Source organism: Rhipicephalus microplus, chromosome 8 (assembly GCF_043290135.1).
Source record: "Rhipicephalus microplus isolate Deutch F79 chromosome 8, USDA_Rmic, whole genome shotgun sequence".
Taxonomy (NCBI): domain Eukaryota; kingdom Metazoa; phylum Arthropoda; class Arachnida; order Ixodida; family Ixodidae; genus Rhipicephalus; species Rhipicephalus microplus.
Window position 1 is genome coordinate 97,519,143 of NC_134707.1, and position 19,764 is coordinate 97,538,906.

Genomic DNA, 19,764 nt, shown 5'->3' on the forward strand with positions numbered 1-19,764 from the left:
CGGTACAGCAAAATTCACGAAGTATTCTATCAAACTTTGTGGTGGCAGAGCCTTGTGCTAATTGTTGAAGTACTTTTTTTCTTAACTAGTTGGGGCATCATAAATTGATAATGATTGAAAAGTTTAGACGCTTAAAACACCATACTCATTCTCTGTGCTTCTTCGTTGTTTGTGGAGTAGGTCAGGCGTCTAGAATCTTCCTTACTACTAATTTTTTGGTGCAGTGATGTTTTTTGGCAACTTAGTATAACATAGTGGTATGACAAGGTCGTTTTACTTGTTGAGCTCACGGAATTACAATCTACATGAATATCTTTGTAATGTCCTTACAGAAACAACTCATGATTACTAATATTATCACAAATTTTCTTATGGCGAAGCGTTTTTACCTAATGTTTTGCCAAAGTCACTTTCTCGCACAGGTGTGCTACAGTAGTAAAAAAGCAATTTATTTCTGACTGCCAATTTTTCTTGTCAATTTTCTACGTAAGACCGCCGTTCTTCATCGATTAACTTGAGAAACCACTGCTATTCGTAAGTTTACATGTATAAACCATGCTACCCAATCTACTTTTCAGGAAGAACCTGAAAATATTACAAAAAACATGCCTGAGCCCTGGGAAGTAAGTAGATTGTATTTTCATATCGAATATTTAGGCTACCACTCGATTTTATAGGCCACGCTCACAGACTCTCAAGAATCTGAAGCCTACAAATGTACTCAGCATCAGGGAGCCGATGCAAACCGTGAATGCATCTCTGGTATGTAGGGGGCTTATTCCTGTTCACCAAAAGCTGTTTCACATGACGTTATTGGTGCGATAAAAAAGAGTTCTGTTAGCAACCACTGTGGTTTTGTTTGAGATGGACTGCTAGTAACTAGTGAGTATCACTTTGTTATCGGCGTGGAGAGCAAGGTTGCTTGCTATAGTTATTTATCACATGCCCCGCTTTCTTACTCAAACGTATTAAGAAAATCTCTTTGTTGTAAAAATTGAAAAGTCTCATCTACGATAGTGAAGGACACGACTGGTTAGTCATATATTATATTCTTTTATTCAAAATCATGTCAAAGTGCAAAACAGCGGGCGTCATAAAAAAAAACACGTCAGCGCAGTTTTATGGCCCCGCCGGCTCGGCATAATTTCTAAGGAAGTTGCCGCGCGAGAAAAAAAAACAGTGAAAAGCAGCGATCGCTCGCCGCTGATCATTCGGGCGAGATATATCAGCTCTTTCTCGTTTTTATTTTCTTTTTTTTTCGCCAAGAGTGAATTCGCAGCCTAAAACCCTCTGTGTCGAGCCTCCATCTGAAATGGTCTTAAGGCGACAACTGCCACCTTCGACCTACTGTGTAATCTACCACATACGACACAGCCCGTGTAATCTACCACATAGGACAATAGTCATCATATGCATTACGATGAGTTGCTGTACAAACGTGTTAGCCTTTATGAGGAGGTGGGTGGTGTGACTCTGCGATGATTCACATTGCCGCCGGGCTATTTCGCACTCCTTTAGAGAACATACACTGGCAGAGACGAGTATGGGTTGCCATGGGCAAAGCCATGCATGGTTGGTACTCCGGAAGCACAGCTCTCTTACAGTAGCGCAAAACTTCGTGAGCTCAGAAGACACTGCAATAGACGGTGTCGCGAGGAAAGCTCCAACAAATGGCGCCCCGAGAGCAAGGCCGTTTGCGGCAGACCACACGAGATGATGTTTGTCACAACTTGAAGAATGCGTCCAACCGAAAAAAAAACGTCTTTTTGTACCGCGTGTCAGCGCTGTCTCCTGTTAGGAAGACAAACCAAAAGCTTAGGATGATATCCTTTCACAAGAAATGACTGCGAAGAGAAAGTAGAAGACAGTAGTTTTCATCACCCAAAGTTGAAGACATGCTCCTGGATAAACATTACAGATGCAGGTTTAGCGCATGTGTGCTGGAACCTGCACCCTTACGACATGATTAGGTTTGAAAATTGAGTAGCGTTCGCACCGACTTGTGACCATGCTGTGGAATAAAGTTCAACTAGCTTTGTCTCATTTTAATCAGCAGCAGCATAAGACGCCTGGCGCTGGGAAAAAGCATCTTTCACGCCCCGCTACTCAGTCCTTCCTGTGATTGCTGCTGCCACTTTATACCGGCAAACGTCCTAATATCTTCTGCCCACCTGACTTTCTGTCTCCCCTTAAACAGCTTGCCTTCTCTTAGAATTCAGCATGGGATCCTTAATGACCAGTGGTTATCTTGCTTTCGTGGTATATGCCCGGCCAATTTCATTTCTTTTGCTTGATTTTAACTTATCCCCGGTTCCTCCCCTGACCCACTCTACTCTCTTATTGCCTTCTAAGGTTATACCTATCATTTTTCTTTCTATCGCTCACACCATTGTCCTCAACTTGAGAAGAACCCTCTTTGTAATCCCCCAGGTTTCTGCTCCGTACGTAAGTACCGGTAAGATGCAGCTGTTATTTACCTTTCTATGTAGGGATAATGGCAATCTGCCATTCATCATTTGAAATTGCTTACCGAATGTGCTCCACCTCATTTTTGATCTTCGAGTTACTTCAATCTCGTGGTTGGGCTCCGCGGTGACCACCTGTCCTAAGTAGACGTACTCGTTTAACACTTTGAGTGCACTACTACCTACGTGAAAGCGCTGTTCTTTTCCGAGGTTGTTGTTTATTACTATATTAAAAAATTGGGACAACCAGAACTGATATTTGAGACCAAGTAGGATCGTAGGCCTAGCCAGCGAAAGCAGTGACAACGCCCGAGCCGCATGACCCACTGCTTCTTCAATAGAACTACGTTTATTTTACGCACATTACAAATTAAGGCTTGATTTGTGCTATCCTTGTTTAATTCAGTAATGACGAATTTCAATTTATCCCCTGAGCTACCAGCAATGCAATGTGATCGGGAAAGCGCCGGTTATCATGGCACTCTCCATTAACTCATATCCATAACTCTTCCCAGTTTAGGTCTCTGAAAACCTCCTAAAAGGACGCGACAAATAGCATTTGGGCGATCATATTTCCCTGTCTTACAACCTTCTTTATTGGTAACCTGTCGCTTTCTTTATAGAAAACTATGGTGGCAGTTGATTTGATGTAGAGTTGTTACAAAATGTTTATATACGATTTGATGCCTTGATTTCACAGTGTCTGCATAACTGCTGCAATCTTTATTGAATCAAAGGCCATCTTGTAATCAATGTAGGCTATGTACAATGATCGGATGTATTCTGAGCATTCGTGCACCATTTCATCTATAGTATGATTGTGGTCCATTGTTGAGTATTTTGTACGAATTTCTGGTTGATGACTTGGTTGATTGAACTGCAATGTTGCCTTAATATGTTAGCAATTACCTCGGTAAAGAAGTTGTATATGACTGAGAGCTTGTATATGACTGATTGACGTCTAATTCTTCCAGTCCTTGTCGTCCTTTTTCTTACGGATTAAGATGATGTTAGCATTCTTCCAAATCTCTGGCACCCTCCCGGACAAAAAACAATTCGCAAACAGGGTGGGCAATTTTTCCAACACATTCTGTCTTCCGTTTTTCAACGGCCACCTAAATCTGGTCATTTCTTATGATAAAGTTTATTCTCCTCCTCATCCTTTGGCTCTTCCCATGTACCTTAGAGCATGTTCAAATCTCTCAACATTGTATGTTTTTACATCGGAGACCTTACGCTTATAATCAACTGCCAATTTTCTGCCAGTTCTATTTTGTCTGTTGTGTTTGAGGCTTTTATGCTTTGACATTTCTCAATAAGTTTCTTCGTCTCCTGAGAGGGCTTGCTATTACCCTCTATACCTACCATACCTCCAACTTCCACTGCACACTCTGTGATGACACTCGTCAGATTATCGTTCACTACGTGAACGCTAAGGCCCGTTTACCCAATGATTGCCTAGTATCTACTCTGAAACGAGACGCAATTCCTGTACATTCACTGTGGGTGCTAGCTCATATATGGGTTGCTTACGTACACGTTTCTGTCGTTCATTCTTCAACTCCAGGCGAATTCGGGACTTCACCAATCTATGGTTACGGCATTGGACCTAACCAAGCACTTCGGCATTAGGCACGATGCCTAGGTGTAGACTCAATAAGAAGTATATTTTGTTATTACTTTCGCCATTAGGGCTCTTTCTTGACCACTCACGGTTCACTCATTTTCGGTACGAAGTACCGAAAATCAGTGAACCATGGTCCAAGAGTTTGAGTTTCGGTACGAAGTATGCAAATCCGTAAATAACTGCGTTCTGCGAACTGTACTGATACCTTTTCAGAGGCATTTTAATTACCGATGCCTTACTCCCGGCTGCCTGTCATTTAGCCTGCTCCTTCCCTACCTCGGCATTGAAGTGGCCCATCAATAAAGTATTCGGTGTTTTTACCTTCCTAAATGACAATTCAGCGTTTTTATAGAAGCTTTCAACTAATAGTTCATCATGGCTGGACGTAGGCAAGTAGGCCTGTACCATCTTCCTCTTTTATCTCTTATAACTTTGTTTCTGATAACTGCTTCTGTTGGAATAATGCTACATTATTTCTTTTTGTTACCAGCTATAATTCTGTGGATAAAGAACCCCTCCCTTTGTTTTCTTCTCATCTAAATTTTAGCGACGCCTAAACAGTCTATCACAATAGACAGAGAGGCAAGCTTTAACGCACCCATGTTTTGGCCACACTTCAAAGACATGCTGAACGGAACTATTTCACACGAAACACAGGGACAAAGGAAAATAAACGCAGCTAGGCGGACGAAGTCAACAGCTTATCATTATTTGATGTGCGTATGATAACTAGCGTCAACTGACCTATTTGCCGAGTGCCCATGTACAGCTTTCGTATTGAAGGCTTATTAAAACCAGATAGCCCCGCCGTGGTGGTCTAGTGGCTTAGGTACTCGGCTGCTGACCCGCAGGACGCGGGTTCAAATCCCGGCTGCGGAGGCTGCATTTCCGATGGAGGCGGAAATGTTGTAGGCCCGTGTGCTCAGATTTGAGTGCACGTTAGAGAACCCCAGGTGGTCCAAATTTCCGGAGCCCTCCACTACGGCCTCTCTCATAATCATATAGTGAATTTGGGACGTTAAACCCCATATATCAATCAATCAAAACCAGATAGCCAACAATGCAACTACAGTTTTATTTTTCAGAATGTGACAGCTGTGAGGATTTTTTAAAGAAAAAGTTCAAACACAAGCATTGCTTTGTCGTTGGCAGCTTGATTGTCACGTAGTATACCTCAGTTTGTTTCCAGCTTGATCTGCGGTATCAGGGGCGAATAGCCTTTAGCACGATGATCATCCATTTATGGTGTCTGTGATCAACGCTCAGTGCAAACATATAGAAAAGAAAAAAAAGCTAGACTGATGTCGAGCATACTTGTGACAGAACAATATGTAACGTCTATAAGCACATACCCTTTATGCTATACAGTAAATCCAAAGCATTTCATAAAATAATTCCTAGAGAGAAATTTAATGCTGCGATTGAGTACCCTTATGGGAATTATGGGAAGTACAGGCTTCAGATTGGATCGCGTTAGCCAGTTAACTGTCTGTGGATCTTTTTCTACGGTGTCAGTAGAAACTGTAGAAATGACTGAAATGACTGAAGGTGTGCCTTTGTTGTTCAAAGAAGCTGAAAATTGTTAGGCTTCTCAATTTACTGCAACGTTGGAGCTGTATAAGTCGTGTTTTAGAGTTAAAGCGAAACGTCGTCAACTCACCCTGCACATAGATGTAGCGTCCCGTGCCAGTGCAGGATATTAAACCAAGTACACGTTTGTGGTTAGTGCGTCTTGCAAAACTCGTTGAAATCAACTGCAAAACGACGGAGACGCAAAGTAGACGCATCGCCACGCTCTTCTGACTCTACTTCACAATAAAATCAAAGGTGCGTTGGGAGCCAATTACTTAGACAGACGCATCTTGCGTTGCAGAAGACGAAACGATAGTGTTCCTTACTTAATATTGAACTGTAGCATTTCTTACCAAACATCAGCGACTTTGATCGTATATATATATATATATATATATATATATATATATATATATATATATATATATATATATATATATATATATATATATATATATATATATATATATATATATATATATATATATATATATATATGCCTACGACATTTAGTTCTCCTGGCCGTTTTGATAATGGTATCGAAACTAAACTTGGTATCACATAACATGACTGTATGAAGCTTTTTGACTAGTCATAACATGAAAATGATGACATGCATGTCATGAAAGTGATGATTTACACTCAATGATCCTGCAGCTTTTGCGGTGTTTTCGTTCACATGACATGTTAGAAAACTGGTATGGTATGGCATGATTTCATGACAAACAGAAACCACAGACCCTAACGTGAAAATTATTATGCGTCTTATGTAACAACATGACTACATGCCACGCTCATGATGTGCTCGCGGCCGTTTCACTAGCGTCACATATACCAAATTTGGTATTACAGTACGTGAATTGATGACGAAGGTATGTGACAGGTGCCAGCTTGATAATCATGAGATTCGTGTCATGTAACAATATGACCTCATGCCACGCTCTGATTCGCTGGCGGCCGTTTCACTAGCTTCACTTATACCAAGTTTGGTATTACGGGATGTGAATGGATGATGAAGGTATGATACTGGTGCAAGCATAACAAACATGAGATGCGTGTCATGTAACAACATGACAACACGCTACGCTCAAGATGCACTCGCGATCCTTTCGCTAGCTTCACTTGTACTAAACTCGTTATTACGCGACGCGAACGGACGACATAGGTAAATGACACATCCAAATATGATAATCACGACATGCGTGTCATGTAGCAACATGAGTACATGCCACATTGCTGATGTGCTAGCGGCTGTTTCGCTAGCTTCCCATATGCCAAACTTGGTATTACAAGACGCCAATGAATGACGAAGGTATGTGACTGGTGCACACATGGTAATCATGAAATGCGTGTCATGTGGGAACATGAGTACATGCCACAGTCAAGGCGTCAATACTTTTCGACGTGACACGATGCGCGTGCTCACTGGCGTTTATTTCATCGCGTCACGCTGGTGTTGCAACGCCAAGCGCCGGTCCTGCCAAAGCACGCGCCGCACTGCGTTGCTTTGACGCATGCACGTTTCAGGGCGTCCAGCGTCCCTCCATCACGAAAATAGGGACACGCAGTGTTGTCTGGGTAACGAATCGGTGCGAAATGCAGCATGTCACATTTTGCGCCGGTTGCCGTCGAGCCGCAGCGACGGACGCTGGTCACGCCTGGCGTCAGACTATATACCCCACGACAACTTTCTGTGGCAGCACAGCCAAGGCTACGGAGCCGAAGCACGCTTGTCTTATTGCGCCACAGCATGTAGTCCCTCAACAAAAACGTTTGTATACTGTTCTGGGTAACTAAGATTTTACCCTTCGTCACTTACAATTTTCGCGGATTTATTTTTTAATTAGTGAATAAAAACGTTGCGCAGTAGAAAAAATTTCGTTTCACGCTCTCTCAGGTTTTTTGGGGGTTTTTTGGCTTCCGTCGACTCGCGTTTCCTGCGACTCGCGTTTCCTGCAGCGAAACGCGAGCAAACGCGAGCCGAAACGCGAGCAAACGCGAGAAATCGAAACCGAAACACCCATCGAAGCGGTCGGACTACTTGGCGCAGTAGCACATGTGCATAGGCTCCGCCCACGTAGCCTTGGCTGTGCTGCCACAGAAAGTTGTCGCCGCGTATAGAGTGCTTGCGTTTTGCGAACGTAGCGTCGTTCTGCCCAGCGTGCGCACGCGTCAGCGCTTACATTGGGCCCTTTATGACGCACTCGCGGCTGTTTCACTAGCTTCACATATATGAAATCCGGTGTTAAGTGACGTCGATGAATGACGAAATATATCACTGGTGCAAACATCATAATCCTGACACGCGTGTAGTGTAAGAACACGACAACATACCATGATCATAGCGTGCTCGCGGCCGTTTCACTAGCTACACATAACTAAGTTTGGTATGACGTGGCACGAAATATAACGAAGGTGAACGACACATTCAAACATGATAATCATGACACGGAAGACATTTAGGGCCTCATTTGCCTCCACCTCGTAACATTGTGCTGATTTTAAAGTGACTTATCATCATTTCTCATTCCTGCTTCGCATATCATCGATTCCCACTGTACGTGGGATATGCCATTTTTTTTTCATAAATAGATAATGCCTGTCTTTGAAAGAAAAACAAATATGTTCGTTTTCTTGAACGCAATGTACAATACAATTGCAGAGAAATGCATCGCCTGGTAGCTAAATTTGCCAAGGTTTCATTTTTGCCGCCTGGTCACAAGAAATTTTTGCAATAAAAACTGCGGACAAATAAATGAAGGAAGCTTAAATTAAACATAGGTTCATATCACTTTGTTTTAGACTCTCAGAAGAAGCGTCTTGATTCTCAAGAACGTAATCCATACGAAGGGGATCCGAAGGCTGGACTTCCCATAATTCCCAGACACTAGTGCCAGATTCCCCTGTAGGTATTATTGTACGAAACTCTATGAGTAACTCCAACGTTCAAATTACTGACTTGGGGCTTATTTTTGTCGTCGGATTTTTATGTGAGATTATGTAAATAACAATTTATGGGGCAACGTTCACGTAATACATATAAGACATAGAAAAAGGTTTAAGAAGAGATTGAAAAATGCAGCTTACATTAGCAGTCTATTTTCGAGCAAGCCTACCCTTTCAGCTCCTCAAGCGGTTTTCATTAATAAAGCCGTCAAAAATTCTACCAACACATCGTACTAGCTCTCACGCAACATGGTTGCAACCCGACAATGGCACTGTGATTCGCACACACTGTGGGCTGCGCTGCTGCACAGAGCTCCGCAGTTTATAATGACAATGTCCTTCATTTGATAAAAAAGGAGTGGCCATACAGCCTTTGCCGTGCAGGAATTATTGTCAAAAGCTGTTTACCTAATAGGGACGCGACGATTATTTGCCTAATTAAAGAAGGGTACCTAAATTAGTTATTGCATATTTTGAGATTCAGTCATTTCGGTGCCTGCCCAATATACTCATGCTGAAATTTTTTAGCTAAGAAACACTGCTACACTCCAAAAATTTTTACACACCCATAAGGGTGTATTTGTTTTGTCCCATGGGCAACATCCTTTTAGGATGTCAAGAAACACCCTAAACAATAAGGTGTTTAGAAACACCCTGAAACCGTAGGGTGTAAAGAAACGTCACACCCTACTTTAATAGGTGTTTATAAACAACCCTAAACTATGGGTGTTGGATGAAGCTACACCCATGCGAGCGGGGTCTACACTGAAGACCCCCTTGAAACGATGGCGGTTATATGGATGAGCTTACTTGATCAAATGATGCGCAATTATTGGGCAACTAAAGCAGAGACACGGGAGGTGACGCTTTTACTTGTGTGTTGAGGAGAGCCGTTCACAGCACTTCATTCTATCAAATATGCATCACCAACTGGCCCAAGCCTCAATTGTTGTCAGGGAGAAGCATATATGAACCTTCTCTGCGGCTGACAGGGAAGAAGGAAGATACTGGTGTCACCCACTGCACCTATACCTGTATGAATGCTGCTGATAAAATAAGGTGCCATGGTCTAGAATGAGCTACATGAGACCGGTGTATATAGGTGTACGTAGACTGGGCCGTAAACGACAAAGACGTGGAAGGCATTTACACATACACACACACACACGCACACACACACACACTACACCACAGTAGTGCAAGCAGTAACCTGTAGCGTAAGGTCCAGCCGAACATAATGCCGAAGCAAAAAAACATTTAAGCCCATATTTTAACATCTGCCTTTATTATAGAAAAACTGGGAATCTGACAAACAGGACTCTGATGGCATTCTGCAAAATTTTGAAATGTGTTACGGGACCAAGTTTCTTTTCTCTATACTAAAAATTCATTGTTTTCAATACAATAAATCTCACAACTTTCAAAACATTTGCGCTAGTCGGGCAAACGACTGACATATATGGCATTTGATTGACACACATACAATAGAAAAAAACACGTTGAAAGAGTAAGCAAGTTTTTGGAGTCACAGTTACAACGTATTACATCTCGCAGTATAAATTTCGACATTAAAAAAGACAACATTCAACAGGTAGTGTAACTGAGGTTGTAATAATGTAATGTCAGTGTTGGTATACTTCTAACTGCAAAACCACTCGTCACCGCTGCTTGCACAATCATCTCTAGCTGCTGAGATGACGGGTGCCTTCGAGAGAAGTGAGGCGAAGCTGTACTTTCTGTACAGGAAATTCAATCCCGGAAACCTAAAATAAATACACAAGGAACAATGACTGAAATTTCACAAAAAATGCAACATACAGTGTGCACCATGTATACCTAACTGCTTTCTTATGTGTAAGTATAAATTGAGTGCACAGCAAACATACTCAGTGGCATCTGACTTCACTGCAGTGAGAAATGCTAGAAAAGGTATGCTGAGCAACAAACGCCATAAAAAGCGCGCTGTGGCGGAATCAATATGCGTTTCGTGCTGTAGATATGTACCTTACTTTACCCTTTAAGCTCGCTCGTGCAGGCAACTAAAAAGGTGCTGCTTCAAGTTGATAATGTTCCTTTAGTTGCATGCAACGACCAAGCTAAGAGAATGTCAAGTTTTATGCTTAAGTATGCATCAACACAGCTGCATGTGTATTTCTCCAAATCTACCATGGTACTCATTCGATTAGTTTCTTAAAAGGAATACAGTAGGAAGCGCAACAACATATACATATTTTATCTGTATTGCACAAAAGCGCTATGCCACTGAGCATACATGACGGTATGCGCATCGAGAAGGTATTCAGTGCAGGTAACTTGTAAAATTACGTATTGTACAGTTACGTATTAAAATGCGAATGATACTAGTGTTCTTGAACTGGCTCACATTGACACTATTATATAATGGAAGAATCGGCTACTGGGTCATTGCACATAAGACGCCCCAGCCATTTTGGTGACCACCGCAAATGTATTCGAAAAAAAATCGCACTGATTTTACTGCATTAAAAAAGGTAACTGCTAGAGTATTTCGCAGACAAATAATTTATTGGTCACGTGGCTGCCTCCTGAACTTACCGGAATCTCGTCTGGATGTTTGTGAAAAAAATTATTTCATAAGCATCTCTTCTTCCGTGCCAAATTTGGTCTACAAGTTAAGTGAAGGGCTTGCGTAAAGTGTTTGAAGCTCAGTAATATGATTACCATTTTTCAACCACATACGCCTCAAATAATTTATCCGAAATGTGTTATATCTGCATTTTCTCTATAAATACTGCACTTTGAATGACAATCTGAGGAGTGAATGATTAATCCACATAAGGTATATTTGGAGGAAAAAATATTTTAGACCTCTCAAGCTGTCAAACTTTACAAGAAAAAATCGCAAATTTCACAAAATAATTCTTTTGTCTATAATGAGACGCAACTTGCACCATGTAGTGGTTGAATTAAAATAGACGTTGCACCCAAATCGAACCAAATAAAAAGTTCTTTTCATGTGCCAAATTTTCTCATAGCAATTTATGTTTTGAGAAAAAGATCACAGCATATCCACGGAGTGAATGTTGATGAGTGGGGCGTAGCGTTTTTCCGTCCGGACGCACAAACGGATGGACGGACAGTCTGACGCCAGTATGAACGAACAGAAAGACGGACGGCCTCACGGACAGACCGACACACGGAAGCACGGACGGATGGATGCACAGACGAACGGACGAAAGCACAAATGTACGGACGAACGATTCGTCCCACGAATCTTCATTTTTTCCGTGAATATGCTGTGAAAACCACTAACGCTATCTATTGTGCAACTCATCAAGTGGCTACATATTACTGGTATGACTACAGAGGAGGGAATGACCCACGGCCTCAAGAGCTTTGCCCCTAAATGATTTTTGAAGTTCCAAGTTTCCCATTCGCCATTTGGTCATACTGCAGCCGACGGCTCGAAGTTCCCTATTGCCGTTGGTGGGAAAATTTCGAAAATATTTTATTCCTTGAAATAGAACTTGTAATAAAACTTGTCACGTACAAACAATTGTATTTGCTTTCAATTTAGGTAGAAGGTGATTTTTAATTGGACTACCTCATGGTGCAAATTGCGTCTCAATAGGGACAAAAATGACAATTCTGTGAAATGAGTGATCTTTTTTCGTAGAGGATAACAGCTTAAGATGTTTAAAATATTTTTTCATCAAAATATCTTTTTAGTGAAGTAAGTAGTCACAGTTCAGATATTCATACAAAGTGCAGTATAGCAATGAGAAAATGCAAACATAACACACTTAGGCTAAATTTTTGCTGACGTTTGTGGCCAAAATTTTGTATAATATTGCTGAGTTTCAAACATCTTACATAAGCTCTTTTACTTAACATGTACCAAAATTGGTATAAAATGCGGTGTGGTCAATGTAAAATACTTTTTTCCCAAACAACACTCAAACAACAGTCTGAAAAGTTTGAAAGGCAACCACGTGAACAAAAAGTTTTTCTCTCCGAAATATTCAAGCAGTTCACTGTTTTAAATGCATTAAATCAGCACGATTTTTGTTTCAAACACATTTTCCTTAGCCGCAAAATTGGCTGGAAAATGTCGAATAAAGTGACCCTGTAACCACCACTCAATGACCATTGCATACTGCTAAATTAGGGCCATTAGTTTCAATCATGCTGTCAGGGTGAGAAAGCATAACTCCTTCCCGATGCAGCGTAGGCTGTTCTGTGGCTGTGCGCGTTGTGTTTCCAGATAGATATGCTGCCCAGACTTACATTTTGGCTGCAACACATGCTTAGATACCGTGCAGTATGTATAACATCAAAGTGTTTTTGTACAACAAAAAACTAAGAATACGCTTCACATAGCGAAAACACCTTTAACATCTGAAGTACTTAGCGAAGTTAAACGCCAAAGCGAGGCGATGGCAATAAAGCTCCGAATAACAAGAATATTTTGAAAGTTACACATGATGGAAACAATCTGAATAAAATGTGCTCGAACGTTAGCAGTTATGTTCAAACAAGCGTTTGCGCTGTTCAAGTAGGCAATTCGACCATACACACAAACTAAAGGTCTGTTCAAAAGTCCAGCTTCAGTGCTCGATCCGCTATATAGGCACGGCTGTCGGCAGTGTCACGCTGCGTTGCGGGGGAACGAAAATACCGGTGAAGACAAGTTTAATTAAATTGAATGTATTAGGAAGTAGGCAAATTTCGCGAGGCGCACCTAACGCGAAACAATATGCTGTTTTGTCACCCTTGCATCAACCCGAGTTATCACGGTAGTGTTACCGCACAAAACGAAAAAGAACCGAAAAGAACGACATGGACACCACACCCTTGTTTTCCGTTATCGGTCTTTTTGTGCAATAAGAAAAAAAAAGATAGTGAATGAACTACCGACATGTCCAAGCATATGCGTCTGACATACGGTTGATGCTTCGAGCTGTGTGTGTGATGCTTCGAGCTTTGTGTAATACATGTGTGGGGAGGCGCCGTCCCCACACATGTATTAATTAGTAAACTTAAATTGATGTACAGCACGAGCGGGCCCCGTTAAAAACGGCTTCCAACAAAGGGCACCGCAAAAATCTGTTCAATTTCTTCACTCAACCTCAGCGGCGCACGCTCACTCTGCTTTGTACTCCAAACGATCTAAACAAAGAAACAAAAAAAAACTTGCCCACAATCACACTTCGCCATCATCCCCGTGAAACAGTTCGGACAAATATTCTCGCTAAGTAAACAAATGCTGATTTGTCATCAACTAGTTGAAAACAAAATTGTTTGAAGCCGTTATTCTCGTGCTCATGCAGTTAACAAAGCGCTGAACGGATCAACGTGAGAGTGGTACTCACTATTTTACTTCGAGTGCTCCACAATATGAATCCACAGGTCCAGTCTTCAGGATGGTGCACCTTCGTAATAATCAGCACTGACAGAACACACTGGTGGAGCACAGAGTTCAAACTAAACACCGAATAATAAACTCTACCAATCGAGAAGCCACGCGCACCACACGCACACACACGGGAGGGTTTTTCGCCAGCGCACGCAGTGACAAGTAAGACGATGCCGACCCCTTTCCCGCGCTGTGCGCCCTGCGCGCAGCAATACCGGGCAGCCAAGGTTGTCTAGGCGACGTGACTTGATTGCGCCTTGTGGCCCTCTCAGACCGGCTAGATGCAGTTTAACGCTAGCTCCGGCCCTCTGCTGATAGCGCGGGCGCTGCTCTTTTTTTTTTTTTTGCTGCAGCGATCTGTTGCGTTATACTCGTTCTTTAACTGTGCATCTGACTCGCAGTGAACTTTGTGAAGGTGCAGTGCAGCCAGCACGAGCTACTAGTCAGAACGCGCATTTGTAATATTGAGGAGCAATGTTTAGCGCACCTTCACCGACCTAATGTAGTGAATTTTGGTAAAAAAAGCTCAGCTGATGCTTTTTGCTTAGCTCTATGGGTCTTTAGGGACTGCACATTCAAGGTCACGCAGGCGATATTTTATCGGCACCTTTATTTCGGTAAAGACATTGCAACATTGCATGCATCGGCCGTCACACTATTTGATGAGAACATTTTGCCACGTGCGTAGTGCAAGGAAGACGAAGACGACAGCGCATACGCGCATCTGCTCGCTTTTATGCAGCAAGCAATAACAAGAAAGAAGAGGAACGCTCTGGCACGCAGTAAATAAAAATACTGACCTGCTGCTACTTTCTCAACCTGTTAATTACTACTTCTGTCTTCACGTTGCGGCAATACATTTGTACTTAGCTCGCAGTCCTTGGAACAAGACCACAGCTGAGAATATTTCATCAGTGCTGTTTTCTCACTACCCACAAAGCCAAGGCTTTGACCGAAGCACGTCTGCGGGGGAAGTTACATAAATTAAAAGAAGAGGATCAACAAAAAATGAAGAGAGAGTGAGAGAGAGAGAGATGAACTTGAGAATGAGTTTCGGCTCTCCTGAGGAGAGCTTTGTTCGCAATTTAGTCCACAAGGCTTCCGTCATTGTGAGCGAGGCTGCGTCAAGGTCACCGAAATGTTCTTATTCTGCATTTTTCTTTATGGTCGGTGTCCTCTTCCTAATTTCCATGACGCACTCTTAAGTACATATGAAGAGGAACATTCGCTACAGTAAGTAATTAAATGAAACGTGCCTTCTAAACATACATGACGTCAATGTTCGTTTTTAAGGGACCTGATGGCCTGCTGACGTGGTGGTTATGGCTAAGGAACTGTGCTGTTGTTGTTGTATTTTGCAGGTGGCGGATGTTTTATCTTCAGCTTTAAAAGCTTTGATCTTATGGGGGACGGGGGGAGGGGGTAGTGTTCTATGCATGGCTACACCAATATGCGCAACATTACCTTGTTCAGGCAAATCAGTGTACTTTGTGAGTGTTGACTAATCACGCAAATGAGACAGATGAAAGAAACAGGTACAGGAGAATTGGCCCTTACTTTATTGAACAAGCGTCGCCCCTATTGTATCTTCCATCTTATTGTAGTTAGCGTGCTTTATCGATGAAAACTGCGTTTCGCTCACATTACTTTCTGCTTCGATTTATTACTACACTCACAAGCAGCTAGTAGTGGGAGCCTTGCTTGTATTAAGATGTTTAACGTATAGTAACAGTATAAGCAAAACGGCCCGAAAATGTCGTGCATTTGTAGCCTTGTAGGCACGTGTGCTCAGATTTGGGTGCACGTTAAAGAACCCCTGGTGGTCGAAATTTCCGGCGCCCTCCACTACAGCGTCTCTCATAATCGTATGGTGGTTTTGGGTGGTTAAACCCTACAAATCAATCAATTATTTGTAGCCTTGTTGTTTACACCTTAAATATAAAGGTGTAAATGGGGTGTTTTGAGGGTGTTTTATAAGGAACACCTCAAATTCCAAAGATGGGGCGTGAAATGGGTGTTCATATGGGTGCTTTTATTGTGTACACCCGTTTCACACGTTTTAGGGAGTAAATTTTTTAAGGTGTATTTACGGCTACATTTAAGATCAGACTCACTAGTCAGTTCTGCTTGAGGCAAGTTCTTCACTGTTACAGATCATCCTGACTACATTGCAGTGAACTCAGGAAACGTAGCATCTGCAAATATCGCTTGGGATCAGAACTAAACTGACTAATCTACTGCCTTGAACTCGGCCGAAGATAACTGTCCCAATTATATTACCCACTCACGCTATCCCATCGTTTTTCAGGCAGACAGCCATACAAACAAGTAATGCGTTATTTTTAGTTAGGAAAAGAGCACGAACTAGCTTGTCACTTTTTTTCGACAAAACTTCTGGCTAACCCAAAAAACGAAAACCAAGCACTTAATAATAATTGCTGATCATAATAAAGTGTTTGTGATACCAGAAGTATAAACACCTTTTATAGGGTAGTTTTTATTTTAAGTATCGATTGGTCTGCAGATAAAGTCATTTACGATTGTTATTTGATTGATTGAGTGATGATAATCTAAGATATTTAGAAACAAACATATCAGCATGAAATTCGCATCTGTCATGACTCTCTGCAATCCAGCGCAACTATCTATATTAGCTAGCATTTAAGATGCCGCCCCTTGTGTCGGGCTACTGTTCACTTTGGTGATTGTGAATTTAAAAAAATCAGGAATGTTATTTTTCCTAAACTTTTTAGCACTTCTCAGTTGCATGTGTTGACAAAAAGTGCGTGGAGAAAGCTGGTGCATAAAGAGTGAATGAGTTACGTTATGTTGTTCTTTTTTTCAACTTTTAATTTATGACAAATAGAACCATTTATCTGTACTCAAGCAGCAAGTCCTTGAATGTAACCTGCGTCCGTGCCAAAATATTAAAGGATGATAAAAGTAGCAACACTTTAACTTACGACGTGCTGGTCAAGTGGGGCGACGACCACCAAGAGTGAGCTATGACAATTAAGTATATTTCCTTAATATGTGTTATTACAGCGCATTGTAAACGTTCTTACAAAAATCTTCCGATGCGAATGAGAGTATAAATGTTATAAATGTTATAAATATTATACTGACGCGGAAATCACTGTGGAATTCGAACCGGTGTGCACTCGATCTGTGCGCAAGCGTTCCAAGAAATCGCGCTATCCAGCTATGCTAGTAGAGTATAGCATGGCGTTTTGAATGGTTGTGGAGCAAGGACGCGGGAAATCGAAGTGAGCGGCAAGTCGAAATATGTGATGGCGAGCTGGATGGAAAGGAGGTAAGGAGCAAGTGTAGCACTGCATAGAAACAACGTAAAAGGGAAAAATAGACAGAGAGCACCGGCGTGGCTTAGTGTTAGAATACTGTGCGAGGGGGGGGGGCGCTGAACGTGAGAAATAGACAGTAAAATGCACAAATATGAAAAAAAGAGAAATCGAAAGAACCAAGGAAACAATATATTTTGCTAGATATAGAAAAAAAAGTGCCGAAGCAAGCGACAGAGAAAGAAATAGAGAAAGAAAAAGAAATGAACGAGGAGGGTGAAAGAAACAAAAAAACAACAAAAATAGAGATAAAGAGGAAAATAACGAAAAGTAAATGCAGAAAAAATACTTCGAAAAAGAATGAGAAATAAAGCAATATTTAGATGTTGAAAAAAAATGTAAAGTTGCTCAAAGTATTAAAAACATGAAAACCTAAGACCGCGTAGCTGAAAATTCACTCAGCCGCCTTTTTAGCAATCCCGTGATGAAATTGAACCTATGTTTAGGAAAACATATAAAACAAAGTTTATTCACCCATGTGGCGTACACTGGCAAATATTTAGAAACTTCTTGTGCATGTGAACGTAACATGTGCTGCTTTAAGCAGTACCACTTTTGGGGACTCATTTTGATCTTTCACAATTGTTATTTACTTAATTCAGTCAGTGAAAAAATACTTATGAACACAAAATCGACAATTGCAATTGAATAAAAGTTTGGTTGCTTCGCAGAATTAGTTTATGCTATCCCGTAGTCGGAAACTGAGGTTTATTTTGCTTTGTGTTGTGTAACGCACACCTATTTGCTTGTCCGCAGGTATTGCTGACCTTATTTTTTGTAGCGAATTTGGGGCTGCAAAACAAAAACGCGATGATTGGTACAAGTGTAAGGCGACTGTTTCCTTTTGTTATTTTCTTAGGATGAATTTCAATGCCTCATTTGCACCACTCGTTAAATCAGGGATAGACGTGAAAATATTCACGTCTGTCGACAAGGGTAAGTGCTTGCGAGTTCTAATTTCTATAATTAAAGTTTTAAACGACTCTCTGAGCGGAAAGCTTTCTCGTCGGCGTTCATTGGTCTTGGCGTACCAGGGCACCACTGACGAGTGATGAGAAAAGTAGTCACATGACGATTTCACCAAATGACGCCCTAATAAGGTCACTGATTTTCCACTTTGTGCACTTATTTTGACATCAGAAGATGTAACGTCATATTATATTGTCGGCACAAGACATCGTAACTTGACATCGTAGCTTGGTAAAACGTAGTCCGATTACGGAGGTGATAAAAAGCCAATGAAAAGGCCTCCTGTTTCGAAGGCCACGCAAAACCATTTTAGGGGCAGACAGCTTTCGAAGGGTGGCGGGGCAGCATCAATACATTGAATAAGAGGGCTGCAAACTTCGAGTCATCTTAGGGGAACAAAGATACGGCAACAGGAGTTTTTTTTAACCTATACGCTTTTTATCACTTTATTTGAAAGATGGCTCAAAGTTTCTAATTTCGCAAGTGATTCTTGGTCTAAAAAACCTTAGCGATAACAAATACAACTGAAACCACGTCGATAACTTTGAAGTCTACCACTTAGTCTGGCACCTCGTTCTCGTAATCAGCGCATTTGAATAACTACACGTCACCTTGCCCAGCCAATGCACATATGAAACAGTTAAGTGTTCGCTTCATTTTATTCACAGCCAATGCTGCCTATGCAATACTTGCCCTAAATTTTTTGTTACTAATCTTCACTTTAGAACCAAAATACATCCATAAAGTTTACGCATACAAACAGTCAGACATATCTTTTCTCAGGCCAACAATCTTGCAGTGCCTAGCACCCTGGCGCTTTGCTTGTTTTGGGCTAGAACGCATGGGTTAAAAAAATTTAATTCACGAAAACAGCATCTATGAGGTTTTTTTGTTGCTCGAAAATTACCAGAAATTTGCCATCGTGTATGCAAAGTAGTAGAAATGAAAAAAAAAGAATAGTGAAGGTTGTGGTCTTAATCACAGATCAGAAGCAACTGAGTGTGCCTCGGGTGCTGTTTACAGAATCCCCCTGTCATGAGGCCATTCCTACATAGCCCAGACAGGAAGCTGTTATGATAAAAGAGCAGGATTCAGGTGTACTTAACGATGACCTATTGCATACGGCTACGCAGAGTCAGAATTGTGAATGTGAACTCGAGTTCAGAGATACCAGAATAGTGCCGTGACATCATAACCCGAACACTCGAGAAAGTGTCAAGGCTTCGCACAAACAAAAGCGAAAATAATCATGCATCAGCTTCCCGTCTGTAGCCTTACAAAATAAAAAAAAATAAACTTGAATGAGAAAAGATGTTGTGTTTATTTATTTTCCTTCGTTGCTCACACTCGTTTTCATAGGTTCATTTACGGGTCTTTTATTCGTCTGAAACATCGCGTGAGTTCAAATTGATTGTCTGTGCTTTTGAACAA

At 41.5% G+C, this 19,764-nt stretch overlaps 1 long non-coding RNA gene across 1 annotated transcript; it reads right to left on the reverse strand.

Annotated features, from left to right (window-relative positions):
- Nucleotides 1-9,873: 9,873 nt before the first annotated feature.
- On the reverse strand, nucleotides 9,874-14,219 carry LOC142768677 (uncharacterized). Its single transcript, XR_012885388.1, has 2 exons — nucleotides 13,962-14,219; nucleotides 9,874-10,373 (listed from the first exon to the last, which is right to left on the reverse strand). It is a non-coding gene; the product is annotated as an uncharacterized LOC142768677 (long non-coding RNA).
- Between the last annotated feature and the right edge of the window lie 5,545 nt (nucleotides 14,220-19,764).